This window comes from Gopherus evgoodei, chromosome 5 (genome assembly GCF_007399415.2).
Source record: "Gopherus evgoodei ecotype Sinaloan lineage chromosome 5, rGopEvg1_v1.p, whole genome shotgun sequence".
NCBI classification, from domain to species: domain Eukaryota; kingdom Metazoa; phylum Chordata; order Testudines; family Testudinidae; genus Gopherus; species Gopherus evgoodei.
The window spans coordinates 68,757,312-68,782,882 of NC_044326.1; the positions used below are offsets into that span (position 1 = coordinate 68,757,312).

Sequence of the window (25,571 nt, forward strand, 5' to 3'; positions counted from 1 at the left end):
CACCCTCTGAAAAGGTGTCTCAAACTGAACATCCTAAATCTGAGGTACTCAGAATAATTTTTCATAATCTTTGCCATAATCTTTCTCTGCCTTAGTTTCTTATCTGTAAAGTGAAGCTAATGATATTTCTGTACTTCACAGGTGTTTGAGGATAAAACTTATTAGTGCTTGGTAGATAGCTAGCATTCTAACCATGTATTTTTTTTTTTCCTGAGGGCTGGTTTTTTTTTATTAACACAGATACATTTACTTGTCTTCTGGTTTGTTGAAGCAGTGTGTCAGACAGCACTTGCCACAGTAATGTCTGTCAAAGTGACTGGCCATAAAAACACCAGCCCCACATTCCTCAAAGGGGCACTCTTGGCGCAAGCGACGGATTTTACCATTCTCGTCCACCTTGTAATATTTAAGGACAGCAAGCTTAACCTTCTTTCTCTTATCCCTGTTCTTCTTGGGGGGTAGTGTAAGACTTCTTCTTTCTCTTCTTAGCACCAGCACGAAGTCTCAGCACAAGGTGAAGAGTTGATTCCTTTTGAATATTGTAGTCAGACAGCGTGCGTCCATCTTCCAACTGCTTGCCAGCAAAAATAAGTCGTTAATCAGGAGGAATTCCTTCCTTATCCTGGATCTTGGCCTTCACATTTTCTATAGTATCAGAAGGCTCAACCTTGAGGGTGATGGTTTTCCCGATCAGGGTCTTCACGAAGATCTGCATGGCGCAGCTGGCACCTGCAGGCAAGGGGAGCGCGGTCAGATGAGCACGCGGTGAAGGGAGATGCGAACACTCCCCACCAACCTGCTCGCGGAATGGCGGATGCTGGTAGGCTGCTACTAGAACCCTCCATGCCAATAGGTTACCTACTTTTACAAATTGTAGGCGAAAGTGAATGTGCAGATCTTCTCAGCCCTTTCAAGCAAGACGACTGTCTTGTGCCTTTGAGCTCTAAGATCACTTCACACATTCCTTCAGAGGATAGAATTTAACTTGCTTAAGCTTTCAAAAAGAAACACATTCTAAGGTCACAACACTAGAAGCTAGAATTTCACAGATCAGTCAAGATGTATTCTAGAATTTAATCTCTTCTGGGATTTTTTTTTAAATTGAATTGGGGTTTTAGTAGTCCTTTGTATGTTCTCCTCACCCTTTTAGAGCTGGGGAGGGAGCAAATAAAATAATCCTTCATGGACTGTCACAAGTCAGTGTAATATTCTCAGCTGTGGGATGTGCCTTGGCTGAGCCTGAAGCAGGGAGTTGGGGTGCAGGAGTGAGGAGTTCAAGTTCTGGGAGGGAGTTTGGGTGCAGAAGGGAGCCCCGGACTGGAGAAGAGTGTTGGGATGCAGGAAGGGGTGAGGGGTGTGGGTTCTGGGAGGGAGTTTGATGCAGAAGTGGGCTCTGGGCTGGGGGAAAGGGTGAGGGGTGTGGGCTCTGGGAGGGAATTTGATGCAGGAGGGGCTCTGGGCTGGGGCAGAGGGTTGCAGTGTAGGAGAGTGTGAGGGGTATCCTCTTGGGGGGAATTTGGGTGCAGGAGGGGCTCCGGGCTGGGGCAGAGTGTTGGGGTGCAGGTAAGAGGTGTGAGCAACCTGGAAATCGTGATTAACTGGCACAGGCTCCAAGATCAACCAGTCAATCGTGATCAATGGGTTGGTGACCACTGCTTTATGAGAAACTTGAACAACAAAAGGAAAACAATGTTCAGTCTTAGCTGAGCCTCAGTTTCCCTCTTCTGTCCTATAACTGGATCCACAAAGAAACTTAGGTGTTGCGCTGCTCAGCACTATGCATTGCATTACCTAACTTCTAGGTGCCTAGAAAATCACAGGAATAACAACCATAGGCGCTGACTTACACTCTTTCCCCTGGGTGCTCGACTCCACTCCACCCCTTCCATGAGGCTCCACCCCCATTCCAATCCCTTCTCCAAAGTCCCTGCCCCAAATCCACCCCCTCCGCGCCCTTATTCCAACTCCTTCCCCAAATCCCTGCTCCGGCCCTGCCTCTTCTGCACCTCCTCCCCTGAGCGCACCATGTTCCCAATTCTCCCCCTCCCCCCACGAGTGTGCTAATGCTGCCAGAGTTCTGGGAGGCAGGCAGAGGAGTGGGGACATGGCACGCTCGGGGCGGGAGGTGAGGAGGAGTTGGGGAGCTTGGCTGCCGGTGGGTGCAGAGCACCCACTAATTTTTCCTTGCCGGTGCTCCAGCCCCAGAGCACCCATGGTGTCGGTGCCTATGATGACAACAGGATCCACAAAACCTGGCAGGTGCGTAGGGTCCCCGTATACATGGGGAGAAAGAGGTGCCTAAGAATGGGATCCACAAAAGCTAGTATGCTAGGCAGGGAGCTGCCTAAGCTAGCCAACATGAGATGCTGAGGAGAGGATGAGTCCTAAGCCCCTCCCCTGTGTCACAGAGATAGGCACCTAAGTCTGGGCTGCAGGGAACCGTCTATCTCTGTTAACAATCCACAACCTATAGCGCCTCTCCTGGAGGCAGGTAGCTTAGGCTCCTAAGTCATTTCTTGTAAGAATGAGTTCGCACCTTCCTTGCTTTACACAAAATGGCTAGAAGAGGAGAAGGAGGTGGTGCCCATCTTGCAAGTTTTAGCCTTGTGGTTAGGGCACACACATGTGATATGGGAGACTCAGATTCATTTCCCTCTCTCTGCTGGAGGGGAGAGAGGATTTAAACAGGGAACTCTTACATCTCTGAGATGAGTGCTCTAATCACTGGGCTATGGGTGTTCTTAGGTGGGTCTCTCTCAATCTCTCACGATTCTACGGTGGGGAGATAAAGAGTCATTGGAGCAGGGGGACTGGACCCTGGGTCTTCTACCTTCCATATGGGTGCCCTAAGCACCCGACTGTAGAGCCACTCTCATTTTTTCTCTCTCTCTTTCTGTCCCACAGTGACTCTTTAAGTATTTATCCACAGTGGAGCAGCTTTAGCAGGAGGGATTGAGGGAACCCCATATCAGAATATCCCGTAGTCCATTTATTAGAGTACTCACCTGAGAGGTGTGGGAAGTCCCTATTCAAATCCTTTCTCCCCTCTGGCAGAGAAAAGGAAATGACATTTTGCCTGTACAAAATAGAGAAAAAAACAGTCCTTGCACCACAGAGCTTGCACTGTAAGTAGTGACAAAACAATGGTTGCAGACATTCTCACTCTGATCATCTGGAGCCATCTTAGGGTGCTGCAGGTTTAGTTTAAAAAAAAAAAAAGAAAAGAAAAAGTATAGGACATAGAACTTGGGTCCAAAATATTACAAAACTAAGTGCCAAAAATTTCCAAATCCATATGCAAATACCTGAATGTATGGTCAGAACACCCACTAACTTTCAATGACTTCGATCACTGCTAGGTGCTCAGCCCTTTTGAAAATGAAGCCTAATTTTAGACACCAGTTTTTGAAAACGTTGGCCTGTTTGTTATAACAATGGCCATATTGAAAAGAGAAATGGATTCTAAGTAGGGTCTTGAAGACAGAAGGAAGGTGGCCGCCTTACCCAACAGGGGTTAAAGGGAGCTCCAGGTATGTTGGGATATTTGAGCTGAGCAAATGGAGCGAGAAGGAGAATAGGAAGAAATGAGATTAGAGATGTAAGCAATGAATAAATTGTGCAGGATGTTGAACTTAAGGAGGAGACTCTTGAACTTGATATCGATGGCATGGGAAAACCAGTGCAAGGACTCAATGGCCCAGCCAGGAAGGTGAATTTTGGCTACTGTGTTCTGGATAGAATGCAGATGAGTGAAGTGGAAATCAGGGAGGCTAGGAGGGAGGAGGATGCCATAGGAAAGCATAGTTGTTTGAAAAAGGCCACTGTCATTCTAAATGAGAGTATCTATATGGGGAGTTACACAGTGGCCTTTTTCAAACTACTATGCTGTATCTATCGATCTATTGATCTATATAAAATGTGTGAGTGCATGTGTGTATAGTGTAGTAGAAATAATTGCAGAATATGTATCTTGTAGCAAAATTATGTATCATTTGTTTTTAAAATAAATTGAATAACCATCCATGAAAGGAAGACAGGAGTTTTTTTCTGTAGATATAGAATTTTATAACTCAAGAATTTCAGTGTAGTCACTTTTCTCAAAGGACGTAATAGCCCATAGTTCACAATAGCTGTGTTTCTTCCCCACACATATTGTGTGTTGTGGTTTTGTATGCATTATCTTCTTACAAAAAGCAAACCATTTCTCTTATTCATTTATATAATTTGAGGAGGGAAAGAGGCTCTATGAAATGAAATTCCTTGTTTATGTGAAAATGTTTGCAATGAGTAGATTTTTGTGTTATGGCAAACAAGCTTTGGAGATATATAGTGGCTCTCAATGATGTGCTGCTGTTGTCATGGAAATGGAGATTTTCAAGTAGGTTTATCTGCTGTGCTTTGCTTTTTATAGGCTTTCTTTCATTGGAAGCTGGTTTTGGACAGGCATCCTTGCACTTCAAGGAGAACAGCAATCCTTCCTTTATCATCCCTTTGTTTCTTTTCTATGCCCATTAGGATTTCATGATGTTAACAGATCTGAAGGTGCCAAGAGAATACTTAAGTCTGACAGCAGTGCTTAGCCTCAGGCTGTAGAAAAAGAGGGCATGGTTTTAAGGAAGAATGAAAAGAAATAGAATTAAAACTTTCCCTGGACAAGTCGAAATGCATACTATTGGCATTCACATTTTTCATATTGATGTAAACTGCAAAAGGTTAAATTACTGATGGAGGGTAGGAAATGTGTAAATTTTTTTGAATGCTTACTGTACATTCATTAAAAGAAAGATGTTTACTTCTCTTTAGGAAGGTTTTTATGTTAGAACCCAATTGTCAAGACATTAGTAATATGTTACATTAACATACATTGCAAGGTTATATGGCTCTGCACAGTGTTATTAAAAGTGAGTCAGTTTCATGTGGACTGGTAAGTATTTCCATTATATTGCACATATTCAGAATTGGAATGAATTTTGTTATCTGGATATTATGACTTGGGTCTCTGGCCATGTCTGCACTGGCAAAGGTACAGTGGGACAGCTGTACTGATGCAGCTGCGCTGCTGTAAGAGAGCTTGTGTAGCTGCTCTATGCCGACGGGAGAGAGCTCTTCTGATGACATCATACAACCACCTAAATGAGTGGCGGTAGCTATGTCCGTGGGTGAAGCTCTCCCATTAACATATCACTGAGTACACGAGCATGTATGCCAGCAAAACTTGTCTCTCTCAGGAGGGTGTAGTGTAGACATGGCCTCTAAGTCCACAGTGATCACAGATGCATAGTGGTGTCCTTTGGACTCTCACCTCTGTCAAAGGAAGGAGGAAGATGTCTCAAAAGCAATCAGATTTCAGAAAAAAAACTGGAACAGTGCCTCCAATTTCAAGAATCTCTGTCTTTCAACTGCACCATAGTTATTTTTGCTCTGTTATGCTCTTTTTGACTCTTATTGCCCCAATTCTGTATTGCAATAGTACGACAGAAATGTCATTGCAACAGAATTCGTAAGAGCTAGTAGCTGCAGAGAAATAATAAGCAAAGGGGATCAAATCTTTCCTGTTTCCATAGGTGCACAAGTCCTGATATAAAGAAAAACCACTGTAGGGAGGCAGGGGAGAGAATCACAAGGGAGTTTTCTATACTACACCTCATACCGCAGTGTGCTGCATGTGAGTTACAACCCACATCATTAGATAAAAATGTAAATAATCTCAGTCTGAAACAAATTCATATGTTTGAGGTTCATTTTAATGCTGGCTAAAATCTTCTCCAATCATACAAATCTTAATTAGAAAAGAAACAGCACTTTTTTTGAATGTATAAATTTGTACTGCAGAGAATCCAAGCTGCCAAAGGTGTGGGACTGTTGTGAGTTATAGTGAAGATTATACTGGGTGAATAATCCCTTTTTAAAAATTCTCTTTTATGAAATAGCTGAAATATTAGATAGTTGATGCTCCTTCAGTCAGATTAACATGTGAGCTTATTTGCATAAATTAATATGGGCATTGGACGGCCTCTCATTTTCTATTAGACTATTTTTATGTGAGCCAATTTGGATGAGCCTAAAAGAACTGTCAGGCAAAGGTACATCAATATCTAATGGAAAATCTGTTACTGGCAGTATTGTTATCATAAAGCAAGCTGGAGTTTAACAAATCTTTAACATTTAAAAAAACAACCCAAATATGAATATTCCAATGTGTTTTCACATCAGTTCTCCCCCATCAGCTTCAGTGGTCAGGACCAAGAGAGAGAGCCACTGCGTATGGATACATCTTTCTTTTTTCTTCTGTAGAAAAAGCTGTAGATGAATATTCTAACTGAATAATATGCGTAGTTAACTAAATGTCTTTATAAGATGTATTGTTTATGTGTAGAGCCACCATTAAAAGCTCAGTACTTAATGACAAGCTCATTGTTCTTGTTTTGATTTAGAACTGTCATAAACAGATAGCTAAGGGTTAATGTCTCTTTCACCTGAAGCACCTGACCAGAGGACCAATCAGGAAACCGGATTTTTTCAACTTTGGGTGGAGGGAAGTTTGTGTCTGAGTCTTTGTTTTCTGTCAGCCTGCTTTCTCTGAGCTTTGGAGAAGTAGTTCTGTTTTCTAATCTTCTGTTTCTAAGTGTAAGGACAAAGAGATCAGATAGTAAGTTATATGGTTTCTTTTCTTTGGTATTTGCATGAATATAAGTGCTGGAGTGCTTTGATTTGTATTCTTTTTGAATAAGGCTGTTTATTCAATATTCTTTTAAGCAATTGACCCTGTATTGTGTCACCTTAATACAGAGAGACCATTTGTATGTATTTTTCTTTCTTTTTATATAAAGCTTTCTTTTAAGACCTGTTGGAGTTTTTCTTTACTTCAGGGAAATTGAGTCTGTACTCACCAGGGAATTGGTGGGAGGAAGAAATCAGGGGAGATCTGTGTGTGTTGAATTTGCTAGCCTGATTTTGCATTTCCTCTGGGTGAAGAGGAAAGTGCTTTTGTTTCCAGGACTGGAAACGGAGAGGGGAAGTCACTCTGTTTGGATTCACAGAGCTTGTGTCTGTGTATCTCTCCAGGAGCACATGGAGGGGGGAAGGGAAAAAGGATTATTTCCCTTTGTTGTGAGACTCAAGGGATTTGGGTCTTGGGGTCCCCAGGGAAGGTTTTTCAGGGGGACCAGAGTGCCCCAAAACACTCTAATTTTTTGGGTGGTGGCAGCAAGTACCAGGTCCAAGCTGGTAACTAAGCTTGGAGGTTTTCATGCTAACCCCCATATTTTGGGCGCTAAGGTCCAAATCTGGGACTAAGGTTATGACAAGAACTAAACCAAATTTTTAAATAGTAAAATCATCTGCAAAGTGGAATTGATTTTCTCCACACAGCTCTAATTATTAGTGTCTCTCCACTGCTGATACACCTCTCTGCTCCCTGATCAGCATTAGTTTCATGGCCCCACAAGCATTTTGCTATGGGTCTTTCCTAATTTGGAGGACCAAAGAACGTAAAGAAGAATCTTGGCTTATTTACTTAATAAACTGAAAGTTTCTATCGCTTTTCCCTATTAAAGTAGCCTGAAAAATGTAAGCTAATGTAAAACACTGCAAAACTAAGCTTTTTACATTCAATTGAACAAGATGTTCTCTGGTATTTCACTCACTCAATTCATGCAGAAAGCTTATACAATAATTATGTTTACAAGGATGACCAAACCAACTCATATTGTTTTAACTTTACACAATAGTTTTTTGTATGTCAGCACCTACTGCAGATCAGAAACCATACTAATCTAGGGCCAGATTCTGCCCCCAATACAGCTCCTATTATTTTAAGTGACAGCTGGGGGGTGCTTGCATTGCTTACATCCGCTTGGGCAGAATTTGGGCCAAGTTATTTAGAAGCAATTTGATATAACTACTCCCAATTTATCATTAGAAAACATATATATTTTTAAAATGCCCGGTTGAAAAGGGACCCTAGCGGCTTCGATCAGCACTACTGATTGGGTCATTAAAATCCGATTGGCATGGTGCTGTCAGGCTCTCTACCTGGCTCTCCGGAAGCGGCAACATGTCCCTCGGCTCCTAGGCGGAGGAATGGCCACGGGGACTCCATGCGCCACCACCACTCTGAGCACTGGCTCCGCAACTCCCATTGGCTGCTTCCAGGGAGCTGCCTGAGGTGAGTGCTGCCTTGGATCCAGCACCCCAAAACCTCTCCCATGTCCCAACCTCCTCGCTGAGCTCTCTCCCGCACCTAAACTCCCACCCAGAGCCTCCCCTGCACCTCCTCCCATCCCTCAGCCATGAGGCCCCTCCTGCACCCAAACTCCTCCCTCTTAATTAACCAGAATTTTTGATTTACCAGGACCCCCGATGACCCCAGCATGCCAGATAACAAAGCTGTGTGTGTGTATAATATAAAAAAAGGTGTGTATGTATATATAAAATAGCAAAGAACAGTCCTTCATTAGTTTTCATAAAGTTTTAATACCTGACTACAGTCTTGCATTAATACGCCTTTGATCTAGATTTTTTTAATTACAGGGTATACATAATGTAGAATTAATGTAATAGCAAACTACAGGATATAGACAGATGAAAATAATACAATCAACAGCTCCTTTGATTCTTGATAGCATACGAGTGAATTAGTTTGAATGCATACTAACACTTAACACTTCTTTGATATTCACGTACAAGTGAGTTGGCCTGAGATTTTAGATCAGCAGTGGGCAACCTGTGGACGCAGCCTGTCAGGGTAATCTGCTGGTGGGGGCTGCCAGACAATTTGTTTACATTTGCACAGTTGCCCGCAGAGCCCACTGGGAGCTGTGGGAGACCCGTGCTGCTTCCTGCAGCTCCCAGTGGCCAGGAGCGAAGAACCACAGCCACTGGGAGCTGCGGACAGCTGTGCAAATGTAAACAAAATGTCTGGTGGCCCGCCAGCGGATTACCCTGACGGGCCACAGGTTGCCCACCACTGTTTTAGATATACCACTGTGACCTCCGTATGGTCCAAGATAGTTAGGGATAGTGCACTGTTATTTCTGTGTCACAATGCCTGTGGTGTTCAGAAGTACACAATTTTTCTGATTTAGAATAGGAGATACCTGTGCTAACTGTATGGTGGTAATAATTGGCCATTGTTGTCTGTTTAATGGCTTTTACTGGGCTTGTCAGTCCCCATGATCACCCTTAAAGACTTGCTGGTTTGCTCTAGGTAAATACCCCTTTTTTTCTTCCATTCTTCTCTGCTCTTTATTTACTTGCCTAGATTGTGCAACCTGCCTGCAGCTGTGTAATGATGTATACTCCTGTAGAGTGAAGCTCTGCACTGTCCCTGAGGGAGCACTAAAGCCATGTCTACATCTAAAATTTTGCAGCGCTGGTTGTTACAGCTGTATTAGTACAGCTGTATAGGGCCAGCGCTGCAGAGTGGCCACACTTACAGCAACCAGCGCTGCAAGTGGTGTTAGATGTGGCCACACTGCAGCGCTGTTGGGCAGCTTCAAGGGGGGGTCCGGGAACGCGAGAGCAAACCGGGAAAGGAGACCAGCTTCGCCGCGGTTTGCTCTCGCGTTCCCGGAGTCACCCAGCAAACCGCAGGGAAGGAGACCTGCTTGCTCGGGGTTCCGGGAACGAGAGAGCAAACCGGGAAAGGAGACCAGCTTGATTACCAGAGGCTTCCTCCTTCCACGGAGGTCAAGAAAAGCGCTGGTAAGTGTCTACATTGGATTACCAGCGCTGGATCACCAGCGCTGGATCCTCTACACCCGAGACAAAACGGGAGTACGGCCAGCGCTGCAAACAGGGAGTTGCAGCGCTGGTGGTGCCCTGCAGATGTGTACACCTTCAAAGTTGCAGCGCTGTAACTCCCTCACCAGCGCTGCAACTTTCTGATGTAGACAAGCCCTAAGAGAGAATGTCTCTTAGAAGACTGCATGGTGGGGTATGTAGTCTGTGCCTTTAGAATCATGCAGATTACTGTTCTTGGTATTCCAGCCCTATACTGTAGATTAGTTTGGAGGGGCAGGTCTATGACCTGCTTGTTTCCTGCGTTTTTCTCAGTGATTTGCACACAATTGCCAAGCACAAACATTCCAAAATCATGAAACTGGCTTAAAAATCATGGTTTTCTAAAAAAAAAAACAAAAAAAACAACAAAAAAAGTTACTTTTGGATCCTTTTTATTTGCCCCCCCCTCCGCTTTTTGTTTTTAATATTTTTTTAAAGCTGAGAGTCTCATGCATTCTTGTGATTCCAGGAGTTGTTTTTATTAAAGCCCCTAAATATTACAAGACTCCTGATCAAAAATCACAAAAAGTGGCAATACTGCTTTCCCTAAGCCATCTGGAATTTTGTGTAGATTTGTTTCTTGTCTCCTGGCTATAAATACTTTTTTCTAGTCTCCTGCCAGTGACTCCAGCCAGTAGGGGAAAGAAGTCGCCAAAGCAGGGACCATTGACCATTGAGAGAACTTTCTACACTTTTGATTGGACTTTCTCTGCCCTGTGCTGATTGTCTGTTTTGCTTCAACTCTTTCTTCCCCCTCCCTTGCAGTCTCTTCACATCAGATTTTCTCCACACTTTACCGTCTTTCCCTCTTCTCCACTGCCCAGTCCCCTGCACCTCTCTTCCCTTCCCTCTAACTTATCCCCTCCTACCTAATTCCCCCACCCCATACCACACACACACACACACACACACATGCTATAGTGGAACTAACCTGACATTTGCTGCCATCATGTTGTTCACTCTGCTTGTGTCTTATATCCCTTTCCTCATCATGTTTATCTTGGTTTTTTTAGAGAGCAAGGTCTTTGGGGCATGGACTCTTCCCAGCCTGATCAGCCAGTTAGTTTGCACATCCCCAGTCAGCCTTCTCTAGGGGAGCTGATTGATACCTAAGTAATTGGAGTGTTGGCTCAGTTGCTAGCTTCCTGGACTCTGTCACAGCTTATAATGCTTATACTTTTAAAGTATCAGGGTAGTGTTATCCAAGTTAATCATTGCATTACACTGAGTTTTTGAACCATCATTTTATTTCTTTGTAATTGATATTTGCATATAAAGTGAATTCAGAATACAGGCACTTGAGCCTTGAATGTGAGAGCAAGAAGTTTACATTTGATGCAGTAGTGAAGGGAAGTCCCTGAATAGAGTCAACAATGGGGGCAATGTAGCCAGAGGTAATATGCATGGAATGGAAAAATTATAGGGAAGAAGCCACATCCTTGAATGACAAAGTGAAGCCAACATAACCTCCGGCATAGATGACAGTGCTAGGTCAATGGAGGAAATCTTTGGTTGACTTAGGTACTGTCTCTTGGGGAGATGGCTCAACTACAGCAATGGAAGAACCCTTCCTGTTATTCTAGGTAGTGTCTATCCTAAGCGCTACAGTGGCACAGCTGCATAGTCACAGACACGTACACTGTTCTGATTCCCTTTACAATGAAACCCAAGATGTCAGCAAAAAGCTGTTGCTAGTAGCAGTAGATCTTTAAAGGTCCAACAAACATGTACCAGAAATCCGGGGAATATTTTAAACTTGTCCCTTAAGAGAAGGGGTTGTTTGGTTTGGGTTTCAATTGGAAGGTTGACAAAGCGAATATATCAGGTCGCTTACGTTCTGTTAATTACATTCTAATAAATGCATAAATAGAAAAGGTTTAGAAATGTTTTTTAAAATAATATTATGTCCTAAAGAGTCAGCTGATAATCACGGGAGGCAGGTGTGATTTTCTACCTTGTATGCTAAATTGAACAATTTACTGGGTGGTTATTTGGGGGAATGGGGAGATTCACTTTACGCTGAGTCCCAGCTTGTTGCCATGATGGGTCAATGGACTGATCTGGAATGGCAAATCCCACATTCCTGTGCCAGTAAAACAGTTGTCACTACCACAAATCCTTCCAAGGATCTCTGATTTTCTAGCCAAAATTTTGTATTTTTATTATTAGACACAGGTACCATGGATTGTGCGACTGGCTAGTCAAGCTTCCCTGTAACTGCTTAGTATCAATAAGAAATCCATGTTAGAAATCCATTTGAATAAATGTAGGCTTTTAAAGTTATTCATTTAGCCAAGGAGTAGAGAGTCATATTTTTATACGTTTGGCTGAAATTCTACAGCATAGACAGCAAAGTATACTGTCTTAAAACATTGAATTTTACTGGCTGAAAAGGAGAAGATATGATACAGTCTAATATTGAAACACTAATGTTTAACATGTAATCGATGGGAGGCTAAAGTTGACAATGTATGTACTTCAGCTTGCCATGCAGTGATATTTAACCAACTACTTTCTCTTTCTCTGGGGGATATTTTTTTGCTGTCTGAAAGCCCATCTGAAATCTATTTAAGTGATTTAGTTTTCTGGATTAGGAGGATCCTCTAAACATGTTGTATTAAGACATTCTAATTAGTTTGCAAAAGGAATTTTAGTTTGAATATCTCACAAAGTATGTGACATTATTATTATTATTATTATTATTATTATTATTATTATTATTATTATTATTTATTATTGTGTTATTTCTGGGCTTTCTTCCTCCCCACCAAAGAAAACTAGTGTTGTGGATAACATAGCTGGGTAACAAGGATATTCTGCACCCCATTGATTCTTTCAAAGGCACTAAGTAAATAACAAAGATTAAGAAAGGATTACAGGATCCAGAGGGTATGCTAAACCAACAGCATTAAATCAGTTCTAGTGGAGAATATCTATAAACTGTTCTTTTATAGTCTGTTGTTGTGTAGTCAATTTAAATTATGGTTTTTAAACCTTTATCTGATCTTTTGGGGATGTGAAGGGGGTAAAGGGGTAGTTATATACTTACTTTATGCTCTTCTAGGACATAATTTAAATAAAATTTCATTTGCTGTTGAGCATCTGGATTGTACAAAAGTCTCATTTGCTGTATTTTCTTTTAGTGAAAAATTAATTAAAAAAATTAAGTCCTTCACTAACCCAATACTCCGTACTTGAATAGAATGTGGATGTATATTATAACTTGGCAGAGAAGTGTTTGGAGAAGAAGAAATGAAAGACCATTGGATAATGTCCTTTCAGTAGAAATGTGAAATGGTAAGCAAGATTTTGCTAATCGCAGATTCCAATATATTGAACAGAGTTGAAGAAAACAGCGCTAAATACTTTTAAGCATATTTTGTCATGTTGATTAGTTCACATTTGAGAAGATGAAGTCAGTATACCATTTCCAGACTTCTTACATCTGTCATTTGAAGACCAGTTCAGAATCAGAGACAGACTGCTCTTTTAGGGCTATAGTAAGGTGTAAAAAGGCTTCTGGTAAAAATCTGTGAGCACAGTTTAACTTTTGCAAGTTCACTACAAATTCAAGGTTTGTTGTCTTTCCCGGGTTTATCACATACACACTCACCTAATGCTGACCTTAAAAAACTGTTAAATATTTATGAGTGTATGGGCTTTACAATTCTTTTTAGTCCTCCCACTATATGTGCTTGTGGGAAGGCCCAGCAAGCAGGCTTTTGTCTAGTTCTCTTTGTGGCATTGCTTTTTGTCCCCTTCTTCAGTTCATTTTTCAACTCTTCATTGTCTCCTAGTGGAAAAATGAGATGGATGACATTTTAGTAAGATGGGTCAGCGGAAGTAAAGGGGTGCTAAAGTATGTGTGTAGCTGGCATTTTCACAGAGAATCTACTGTAGATGCTTGCTTGTCCAAGCCTAAAATATAAGAGTCCTTAATGGGGCTTCTGAATCTGTTTGGAGCTCAAAACTTCCTGCCACTGCCAGCGTATTTCTAGCTCCCTATATTAATTTTCTTTGCCCAACTCGTTAGCTCAAGTTGTAGAGCTCCCATAATCATACCATCTTGGCTGACAGGAATTTTCTAAAGCACGAATTTTAAAAAAAAACAAACCCCATAACCACCACCAATTCTCATACTGTCTTCAGTTCCTGTGCACAGTTCTGGTTGATGGCAGTATATGATTCTGAGTCTGATGTGTGGGCTTTCTTAGTTGCATAATTCCCATTGATGTTGCCATGTGGTTAACTATGGAAACCATCATGTACTGCAAATTTTCTCACAAGATATTAAAATTGGCAAAAGCCTGAATATAACTTATTTAAAAGGTCAACAATAGATTTGATTATTATTTTGAAATATTTATGTTTAGATGTTTATGTACTAAAGAGCAGCATTTAAAAAAAATGGCTGTACAAATACACACAGAAAGATGTAGTCCCTGATACAAAAAGTTTAGTCTAAAGCCCTGATCTTGCATTTTGATCCATGTGGACAGACTACAGTGGCCTACCGGAACCCCATTAACTCCAATGGTGTCGGAGCAGAACCTAACTAAAACCAAAAAGAAGCAGGTGAGTATAACAGACAAAAGGAGTGGGCAGTTAAAGGTAGCAACAGTAAGTCTTACAGTTACGTAGGTTAATTGTATGCACAACTTTATGGTTCTAGACCTTTTGGATTTCTGTCACTTAATAGTTAATATCAGCAATCCCCCAATTATCACCCAACCTAGCCTACATTAGCTGGCTGATTCTTCTAGGCATAGTATCACTGTAGAAATGGATCTTGAGGTGGGATTTGAAGGTATTTGCAAATAGTTTCATCAAGTGATGGCTTGATCATGAGTACTTAGTGTGATGGGTTGAGTCACAGAGACCCGCTTGGGACTGCCACCTGACATGCTGAGACTACCTCTGAGCCCATTCTCCCTGCCAGCTTGGGACTTCAGTACCCTATCTCGTTGAGCCAGACATGCTAGCCTGCTGCAAACACATACTTAGGTCTGAACCACGTCCCCCAAAAGCTGCAGACTTAACTGACAATGGCTTAAGAAGTGCTCCTGTCTCTAGCACCCAGCTCCCAGTGAGATCCAAACTCCAAATAAATCCATTTTCCTCTGTTTAAACTTTGTATAGGGTAAACTGATAAATTGTTCGCCCTCTATAACACTGATAGAGAGAGATGCACAGCTATTTGCTCCCCCAGGAATTACTTACTTACTCTGGGTTAATTAATATGCAAAGGTGATTTTATTAAATATAAAAAGTAGGATTTAAGTGGTTCCAGTGACAGAACAAAGTAAGCTACCCAGCAAAGTAAAACAAAAATATGCAAGTCTAAGCCTAATACAGTAGAAAACTGAATACAGATAAATATCCCCCCTCAGGGCTTGTCTGTATTGGCAAGTTTTGTCAATGAAACTAATGTCAACAAGGAAAAATTGACAAAAGCAATGTTGCCAAAGCATGTCTACATTCGCTCCCTCTGTCAGCAGATCGTGTCCACATTTGGGGCACCTTTGTCAACAGCGAGAGCAATGGACTATGGGTCTATATCCCACAGTGCCTGGCGACACCATCCATCGCTAGGTGTTGTAGGAATGCGGAAATGGTGTGTGCTGCACCCTGGGATGTGCAAAATGTACTGTCATGCACCACGTTGTGTCCCACCCCTCCAAAGCTTTCAGGCTTCCTTTCGTGCCATTTTTCCAACTGTCATTCTTTTGTAGTGCATGCCAGAATTTTCAGTGATAGAGGATGGACCCCGCACTCCTCTCCTGTGCACTGTTAGCTGTTGTGAGGACATCACTCATGACAGCACAGTTACTTGCAGAGTTACTCACAGTTAGCAGAGGATGAATCGCAGGCCCCTGACTGTGATATGGACGGCAGCAACTTATGTGCATTCACAGAGCAGCTGCAAACGGCAGATCGTCCCTTTTGGGCTAGGGAAAAAAGCACTAATTGGTAGGATCACATTGTCATGCAGGTGTGGGATGATGACCAGTGGGTACAGAACTTTAGGATGCGTAAAGCAACCTTAATGGAGCTATGTGCGGAGCTGTCCCCCAACATGTGGTGCAAGGACACCAAATTGAGAGCTGCCCTTTCAGTAGAGAAAGCATGTTGCAATCGCTGTGTGGAAGCTGGCGAATCCAGACTGCTACCGATCAGTTGCAAATCAATTTGGAGTAGGAGAGTCCACTGTTGGGGCTGTATTACTCCCAAGTGTGCAGGGCAACAAATCACATCCTGCTGCATAGGACCGTGTCTCTGGGAAATGTGCATATAATAGTGGATGGCTTTGCAGAGATGGGTTTCCCTAACTGTGGCGAGGCAATTGTTGACGCAGACATTCCAATTTTAGTGTCAGATCACCTTGCCTCTGAATACATCAATAGGAAGGGATACTTCTCCATGGCATTGCAGGCACTTGTGGATCATCGGGGGCATTTCACTGACATCAATGCAGGTTGGTCTGGAAAGGCTCATGATGCATTCATCTTCAGGAACAGTGACCTGTACAGAAAGCTGCAGCCGGGGACTTTCTTTCCAGACCACAAATTCACAGTGGGGGATGTGGAAATGCCCATAGTAATCCTGGGAGACCCGGCTTACCCCTTACAGCCCTGATTCTTGAAACCTTACACAGGGCACCTGGACAGCAGAAAGGAGCGTTTTAACAACAGCCTGAACAGGGGTTGCATGGTAGTTGAATGTGCCTTTAGCAATTTGAAAGCCCACTGGAGGTGTCTCGATGACAGGCTAGACCTTACCGAGGATAATATTCCCGTGGTCATAGCCGCATGCTGCACTTTGTATAATCTGTGTGAATCTAAGGGTGAAATGTTTGCTCAGGTGTGGGGCACTGAGGCAGAGTGCTTGGCTGCACAGTTTGAACAGCCAGATGCTAGGGCTGTCAGAGGAGCCCAGAAGTCTGGTGTATTAACATCAGAGAGGCTTTGAGGAACCACTTTGACAATGAGGGGCAGTAACACATGTCTGCTTTGGAGTTGCTTCCCTGGTGCATCCATGTACAATGTTGGGGCCCAAGACCCATGCAACACAATACTTTAGAAGCCTGTTCCCGAGAATGAATTGATTGCTATATGCTTTTTGTAGAACACAGAATAAAAACGCTGAATCTTTAAATACCTTAGCCTTGATTTATTGTTAAAAAGGGTATAACCTCACAACTGTGTGTAGCTCCAGCTATTATTGTGCAAGCTGTGAGAGGGGATGGAGTGATGGGGAAACTCAGGAGTGCTGTGAAGTGAAAATGAATGCGTGGGCATAGAGGAGGGTGGGGCTGGCAAAAAATTGTGCATCTGCATGTGCTGCAGTGGAGGTTGACCACGGATCTGCTCAGTCTGCAGTTGTATCAAAGACTTGAGCATCTCTGTCTGATCCTCCATAATTTTTATCATCTCCTCTGTCGCTTTCCTTTTCTATCCTGCCTTTCAGCTTCCCAGCAATCTTTCTGTTGGCGTCTTTGCTGCGCCTTGGGTTTTTTCTTATCTGCTGAAGCTAGTCTATGGGGGTACGTGGTTTGTTCTTCTACGTCTGTGCTGAACAGAAAAGGGATTGTTATGTTCCAGTAAGTGATTGAAACATTTTACTAAAAAGGGCATTTTGCTAGTAGAAATCGCTTTCTCTCTGAGACTCTAGGCAGGCACATAGCTCTGCAAGCACCCCAATCATGGTGAGTGTCGGGAGTGGGGGAAGGCGGTTGTGTGTGTGGACAAAAAGGTCACAGCTTGCAGGGCAACTTTGCAGGGAACTCATTCTAAAATTATCCCAAACTTTTTCACAAGCAGCCAGTCTGCTGGCTGTATCATAACCTAGTCCCAGATTTGAACCTTAGCGTCCAAAATATGGGGGTTAGCATGGAAACCTCCAAGCTTAGTTACCAGCTTGGACCTGGTAAAGCTGCCACCACCCAAAAAATTAGAGTGTTTTGGGGCACTCTGGTCCCCCCAACAACCTTCCCTGGGGACCCCCAAGACCCAAATCCCTTGAGTCTCACAACAAAGGGAAATAAACCTTTTCCCTTCCCCCCTCCAGGTGTTCCTGGAGAGAGACACAGAAGCAAGCTCCGTGAATCTAAACAGAGGGACTCCACCCTCCCCGTTCCCAGTCCTGGAAACACAAGCACTTCCCTCTTCACCCAGAGGGAATGCAAAGTCAGGCTAGTAAATCTAACACACACAGATTTCCCCCTGACTTCTTCCTCCCACCAATTCCCTGGTGAGCTGCAGACTCAATTCCCTGGAGTTCCCCACTAAAGAAAAACTCCAACAGGTCTTAAAAAGAAAGCTTTATATAAAAAGAAAGAAAAAGTACATAAAAATGGTCTCTCTGTATTAAGGTGACAAATACAGGGTCAATTGCTTAAAAGAAATATGAATAAACAGCCTTATTCAAAAAGAATACAATTCAAAGCACTCCAGCAACTATAGACATGTAAATACAAAAAAAACATAGAAATCACTATCTGATCTTTTGCACTTACAACTGGGAAACAGAAGATTAGAAAGCAGGAAATAGAAAAAATCACTTCTCATAGCTGAGAGAGTACAGGCAGAAGACCCAAGAACAAAGGACTCACACACAAACTTCCCTCCACCCAGATCTGAAAAAGTCTGGTTTCCTGATTGGTCCTCTGGTCAGGTGTTTCAGGTACTTCTTTCCAGGTGTAAGAGACATTAACCCTTAGCTATCTGTTTATGACAGGCTGACCTCTCGCTGCTGCGGGTGACCAGAGAAACCAGGGCACAGCTGCTGAATGCTTGTGGCTTTCACCCCGGCTATATCCAGCTCCGCTATGTGCTGCTTTGGTCCCAGCTCCAGTGATTGCTAAATGACATGGTACAGTTTCCTACAATGAGGGAACTAACAAGGCTGCAATCCCTTGGAATCTGTGGCAGAGGGTTTGAAATTTTCTGGAGCCTCTCTCTGGAGGATACCCTGCAGGTCGGAATGTCCATCGATACCCTTCTTGGCCATGCAGATTAGCTACACAGGGCAATGTCCAGCTCAGAGAAAATGCTTTTCAATTTCCTATACAAGCCACAGCAACTTACCTGGCATTTCATCTGCTTCCTGCCCCCCGGAGAGCATTTCTGGAGTGGAGAAAAGTTCTTGGCTGCCTGCCCCCCGGCGACCCTGCCGGGAGCACTACGTCCTCTTCTAGATTAATTTCTTCATCCAGAATTTCAGCTTGTGGATTAACCCCACTTTCTGCTGCCTGTGAAGTATCCATGGGCCTATCAGCGATGGAGGTGGGGTCACCACCAAGAATAACATTCAGCTCCTTATAGAAGCAGCAGGTCTTAGGTGCACCACCGGAGCAATGGTTCGCCTTCCCTGCCTTATGGTACGCCTGCCTCAGCTCCTTTGTCTTTGCTCTGCACTGCTGCATGTCCTGATCATAGCCCTTTTCACACAAGCTTCAAGAAATCTGCCCATATGTGTCCCAATCCCCACGGGTCACTCGCAGCTGCAACTGAACAGACCCCTCTCCCCATATACTGATCAGATCCAATAACTCAGTGGTGGTCCAAGCAGAAGCACATTTGGGGCGATAGCCAGCCATGCTCACTTGGAAAGATACCTGGGAAGCTCCTCTGGGAAGCCAGCAAGCAGGAAATGAGATTTAAAATTCCCAGGGTTTTTAAGGGGAAGGGGCAGGTTGGCTACTGGGCAGTGGAGTTCAAACCGCTGACCAAAGTGACAGAATGGGAATTGTGGGATACTTTCTGGAGGCCAATACAATCGAAAAAACCCCAAACCCTGTTGTGTCTACACTGCATGTTTAATGACAATAAAGGGAGGTGAAAAGACAAAAGTCTCTTGCATGGGTGGAAGTTTTTTGTCGCTAAAACTTGAAGTTTTCTTTTCTTTTCTTTTTTTTTTTAAAATGACTTTGCAGTGTGTACGCTGTTGCTGGTTTGTCACCAAATCCCAGTTTTTGACAACAAAACTTGCCAATGTAGACAAGCCCTCAGAGTTGTTTCAATAAGTTTCTCTCACAGACTAGACTCCTTTCTAGTCTGGGCCCAATCCTTTCCCCGAGTACAGTCCTTGTTCCAGCTCAGATGGTAGCTAGCGGATTTCTCATGACTGCAGCACCTTTGTTCTGTTCCACCCCCTTATATAGCTTTGGCACAAGGCAGGAATCTTTTGTCTCTCTGGGTCCCCACTCCTCTTTCTAAATGGAAAAGCACAAGGTTTAAGATGGATTCCAGTACCAAGTGACATGGTCACATGTCCTGGGAGACCCCAAGCCTTCATTCTTCCTGGCCTGACTCACAGGAAGGCTTGTAAGTAAACAGAGCCATTTACAGCCAATTGTCCTAGTTGATGAGAGCCATCAAGATTCCAAACCACCATTAATGGCCCACACTTTGCATAGTTACAATAAGACCTCAGAGTTATATTTCATATTTCTTGTTTCAGATACAAGAATGATACATTTATACAAATTGGATGACCACACTCAGTAGCTTATAAGCTTTGTAATGATACCTTACCAGAGACCTTTGCATGAAGCATATTCCAGTTACGTTACATTCACACTCATTGGCATATTTTCATAAAATCATATGGAGGGCAACATCACACTTAGCTGTTGAAGTCACTGAGAATTGAAGATGCACAGCATTGCTAAACGTCAGGCCAAGATTTTTTTTCTGTTGTGTGAAGAATAACTATTTACAGTAAAATAGGTGCTGAAATACTAGTCACTGAGATCTGTAACTTACTATTGCTGAATAACTTATTTGTTAGTGTTTTCCCATCCATGTGCAATCAGCTCTAGGACATTGAAGAATGCCCAGCAGTAAGCTGACCTGCAATGCCCTGATAGATGATCTTTCTTGGCAGCACTAGGGGCAACAGTATCTACAGCATCATTTTTAGAGAGCAGCTTCATTTCTTGACCATGTTAGAATGTCAACGATATAATGAAATGTTTCAATTCAAAACTAAACTTGATGGGCCAGATACTCAATTGGAATCAATCCAAGAGCTCCATTGACTTCAGCTGGTTTAAATCAGTGTTGGTCTATTGAAGATCTGACTGAATATATTGTTAGAAATGTTTTTGTAGTGCCCTTGTGTCATAAACAGATAGCTAAGGGTTAATGTCTCTTACACCTGGAAAGAGGTAACCTGAAGCACCTGACCAGAGGACCAATTAGGAAACCAGACTTTTCAGGTCTGGGTGGAGGGAAGTTTGTGTCTAAGTTCTTTGTCTTCTGCCTGTACTCCCTCTCGGCTATGGGAAGGATTTTTCTATCTCCTGCCTTTCTAATCTTCTGTTTCCCAGTTGTAAGTACAAAAGATCAGATAGTAATTTATATGTTTTTTTGTATTTTACATGTGTGTAGTTGCTGGAGTGCTTTGAATTGTATTCTTTTTAAATAAGGCTGTTTATTCATATTTCTTTTAAGCAATTGACCCTGTATTTGGCACCTTGATACAGAAAGACCATTTTTATGTATTTTTCTTTCTTTTTATATAAAGCTTTCTTTTTAAGACCTGTTGGAGTTTTTCTTTAGTGGAGAACTCCAGGGAATTGAGTCTGTGCTCATCAGGGAATTGGTGGGAGGAAGAAGTCAGGGGGAAATCTGTGTGTGTTAGATTTACTAGCCTGACTTTGCATTCCCTCTGGGTGAGGGGGGAAGAGAGATTAGCTCTCGGTACTTCTGTTTTCCAAGGCTGGAAATGGGGAGAGTGGAATCCCTCTGTTTAAATTCACGGAGCTTGTTTCTGTGTATTTCTCCAGGAACACCTGGAGGGGGGAAGGGAAAAGGTTTATTTCCCTTTGTTGTGAGACTCAAGGGATTTGGGTCTTGGGGTCCCCAGGGAAGGTTTGGGGGGACCAGAGTGCCCCAAAACACTCTAAATTTTTTGGGTGGTGGCAGCTTTACCAGGTCCAAGCTGGTAACTAAGGTTGGAGGTTTTCATGCTAACCCCCATATTTTGGACGCTAAGGTCCAAATCTGGGACTAGGTTATGATACCTTGACCATAGTGGTATAGTTTTACTAGATTTTTTTTCTTTTTCTTAGAATGCGAGCTTTGTTTGGTCTTTGCAGAAATGCTGTCATGTTAGTGTTGTGATTCAGTTTCTTTTTAGGGGAGCTGTGGCAAGCATCCAGGAATTGGCGCTCTCACTTAATCTCACAAACTAGAGCCAGTTCTTGGTGAAGAGGTAATCGGGCATTGGTACTCAGACAGAGATTTTTGAAAGAGGCATTGCCTGTATGCTGTTTGTGATCGCCTCTGTCCCAGGATTAGTATATATTGTTTAAGCAAAGTGGTACTGAGAATACTCAGGCTCCACTTGATTGATTTCTCTTGCCAACAGTAAGATGACCTGCAGGGTCCTGATAGATCATCTTTCTTGATAACAGTAGGGGCAGCAGTATCTACAGCATCATCACATTTAGAAGAACAATTTCTTCAAGGAATCATTCTCTCTTCTTGTGTTGCACTGGAAAGGGAACAGAAATGTGAGCAGGGACAAAAAGGTGGATATAAAGGAAGGTTTAAATGATATGGGGAAAAGAAGAGATGTATAGTAATAAGCGGTGGGGAGGAAATGAGTAATGTAAAAATGTAGGCATGGAACAGAGAAGCAGAAAAGTAACTAAACAAATTATATATAATCTTCCTCCTATAATTTATTTTTCTCCCCTGTTGTATGCACTTATGATACTGTAGTGCCCTTACTTTCAATGTAGTGTACCTTTCCTTTTCTGAGAACTCTGCTTGTTGGCGGAGACAACAGATACCTTGTTCTCAAAGGAGAAACACACTTTTCTCTTATTCTTTCTTCTTGTTGTTTTCTTTAATCTGAACTGAGTCATTCTTAATGAAAATATGAGTTCTTGCAGAGTATGTGTAACCCACTGGTCAGTGTGTGTTACCTGTCCCCCCTCAGGACCAGTCCACATGTCTGTTTCTGCCTTCACTTTTATGTCATGATTGCCATCCTGGCCAACACTGTGGATTGAACAAAGGACCTCCAGAGCTAAAAACATCAGGCTCTAAAGCATTGAGCACAAAGAGCTAGAGAAAAAGCCGAAAGCTTTAACAGCCATGCAGGGGATACATAACATACACTGACACATATGGTACCTGTGGGATAATATTATATCCTTTACAACAAGGTGTCAGGATGATGTCTCCAATGAGAGAGGAAAAAAATGAAATAACTCTGCATTATGAAACCCTATGAATATGCACTTTGGTGCAAATTGACCACAGAGGAAATCAAGGGAATGTGAAAGGCTCTTTCAAGATTTGAAAGCTCTCAGGAAACAAAAATACAGTTTTAATTAATTGTGATAAATTCATAAATCATAAAGCCTGAAGTGGGGGGATCATTGTGATAATCTAATGTGACCCCCTGCATAACACAGGACCAAGGGCTTTACTGAATTAATCCCTTGTTGAATTAGAACACGTCTTTTAGAAAAACAACCAATCTTAATTAAAAAAATTTCAGTGATGAAGAATCCACAATCCTTGATAAATTGTTCCAATGGTTAATTACCCTCATTGTTAAAATTGTGTGTGTTATTTCGAGAGCACATTTGTCTAGCTTCAACTTTCAGTCATTGGATTTTGTTATAGCTGCATCTGCTAGACTCTGTTATCAAATTTCTGATTGCCCTATAGGCATAGGTGCCAACTATGTGGGTGCTTGGGGATGGAGCACCCATGGGGAAAAAATGGTGGGGGGGTGGAGCACCCACTGGGGAAGCCTCCCTATCAGCTGCCTCCTCCCCCTCAGTATTTCCTGTCTGCCAGCAGACCCCACAAATCAATGCCTCCCCCATCCTCCCTGTGCCTCCTGCCTGCCATAAACAGCTGTTTCGTGGCATGCAGGGGGTTGGGGAGAGGAACGAGGAGGTGGTGCGCTTGGGGGAGGGGTGGAACTGGGTGGAAAGAGGCAGGGTGGGGTGCACTGGGGGTGGGAAAAGGCGGGGTGGGACCTTAGGGGATCCTTAGAGAGATCTTGGAGGAAGGTGGAGTGGGGATGGGGCATGGAGCAGAGCTGGGGTCGAGCACCCCCCAGCACTTTGGAAAGTCGGTGCCTGTGCCTGTAAGTTACTTATAAACTGTGATCAAGTAATCCCTTGATGAGTGGGGCCCATCGGCTGGCAGGAGGCGCTAGGGGGAGGTTATAGTAGGGGGGCTGCCGGTGGCAGTATGGCTTAGATTCTTTGTTCCTAAATGCATGACTTACATTTGGCTGTATTAAAACAGGTATTGTTTTCTTGCACTTGCCCTACCAAAGTTAGTCAAGCACTTAACTTTTTTGGTAGGGACAACATTAACTTTTGCATTACTAACTGTATGAATTTTTTTAGCTTACAGTATTGTGCTTAACCTCAACATTAAAGCTTTCAACAAAATGAATCCAAGACGGGTACTTGAGCGTCAGAACACCCATAGAGTCGGCGCCTATGCATCAACACATCTAGATATTTGCCTATTTTTACACCAGGCTATATAAAAAGCACTAGCGAAGTCAGTACAAACTAAAATGTCATACAGACAAAATGAGAAAGTAAGCAATTTTTCAATAATAGCATGCCAGGACCCTTGTATGTTTTGTAAGCAAATATGTTTTGTAAGCAATATATTCTCAGTCTTATTCTCTGTCCCCTTTTTAATGATTCCTAACATCTTTGTAAGCAAGTAGTTTTGTAAGCAAGTAGTTTTTAAGTCAGGTGAAACTTGGGGGTACGCAAGACAATTCAGACTCCTGAAAGGGGTACAGTAGTCTGGAAAGGTTAACAACCACTTCCCGACAGCATTGTTACCCCCACTGTTTTACCTGTTTCCAAGTCGCTGTTTTGAAAATCTAGAACCCAAGTCCTTGATCTCATCATAGCTTATTTCTTGATATACAGATAACATAGTTACCCCAGTTAGAACTTCCCTTCAATTCCTTTCCTCACCATTTCAATGTTCCTTCCTACCTCAGAGCTAACTTTTGTTAGTTACCTTTTCATGACATGAAACCCATCCGTTCCCAGGCATTGTGGGTTTTGGTGGGATTTTAGTTGTTCATCTGGATACCCCTTATCGTATTAACTAATGTGCACGTGCCCTGGAGTGTGTATTTAGGCATATTTTAGAAATTTTAAATAAACAGCACTGAAAGCTGCTTCCTCCAGCATTGTCCTATAGGGAATTCCAGGGATGAAATCTCTTCATTCCATCACTAAATTGTAGTATTTCTGGTGTTAATTTGCCAAACAATGTTTAAATACATGAAGTGTTTATTTATATAAGGTCTTTATAAAAACACAATGTTTATCATGCAGAACAAGACATTATTATGCAAAATTTTACTGTGAAACCAATTTAGTTTGTGCAGTATTTTAGTCTTCCTGAACCTAAATGACCTTGTTCCCTAACTTTTCCTAGATGGTTACTATATACATAGTGTACCTGACAGCTCTGCCATAGGCTTCTGGGTTCCTTTCTCAGTTTTTTAATAAAAGTAAAAATAATACTTAGCTCTCTGTGACACTCTATAGCTTGAAGTAGCACCCTGGACCCCCATATTTGCACTGTGATATAGACTCATAGACTCCAGGACTGGAAGGGACCTCGAGAGGTCACTGAGTCCAGTCCCCTGCCCTCATGGCAGGACGAAATATCGCTTAGACCATCCCTAATAGACATTTATCTAACCTACTCTTAAATATCTCCAGAGATGGAGATTCCACAACTTCCCTAGGCAATCTATTCCAGTGTTTA

The 25,571-nt window shown here is 42.7% G+C and overlaps 1 protein-coding gene and 1 pseudogene across 1 annotated transcript in view; one reads left to right on the plus strand and one right to left on the minus strand.

The window, feature by feature from the left end:
• Positions 1–25,571, plus strand: part of GPM6A (glycoprotein M6A) — a 357,131-nt gene that overhangs the window by 101,250 nt on the left and 230,310 nt on the right. The gene's annotated exons all lie outside the window — the stretch shown is intronic.
• Positions 228–820, minus strand: LOC115651867 (annotated as a pseudogene).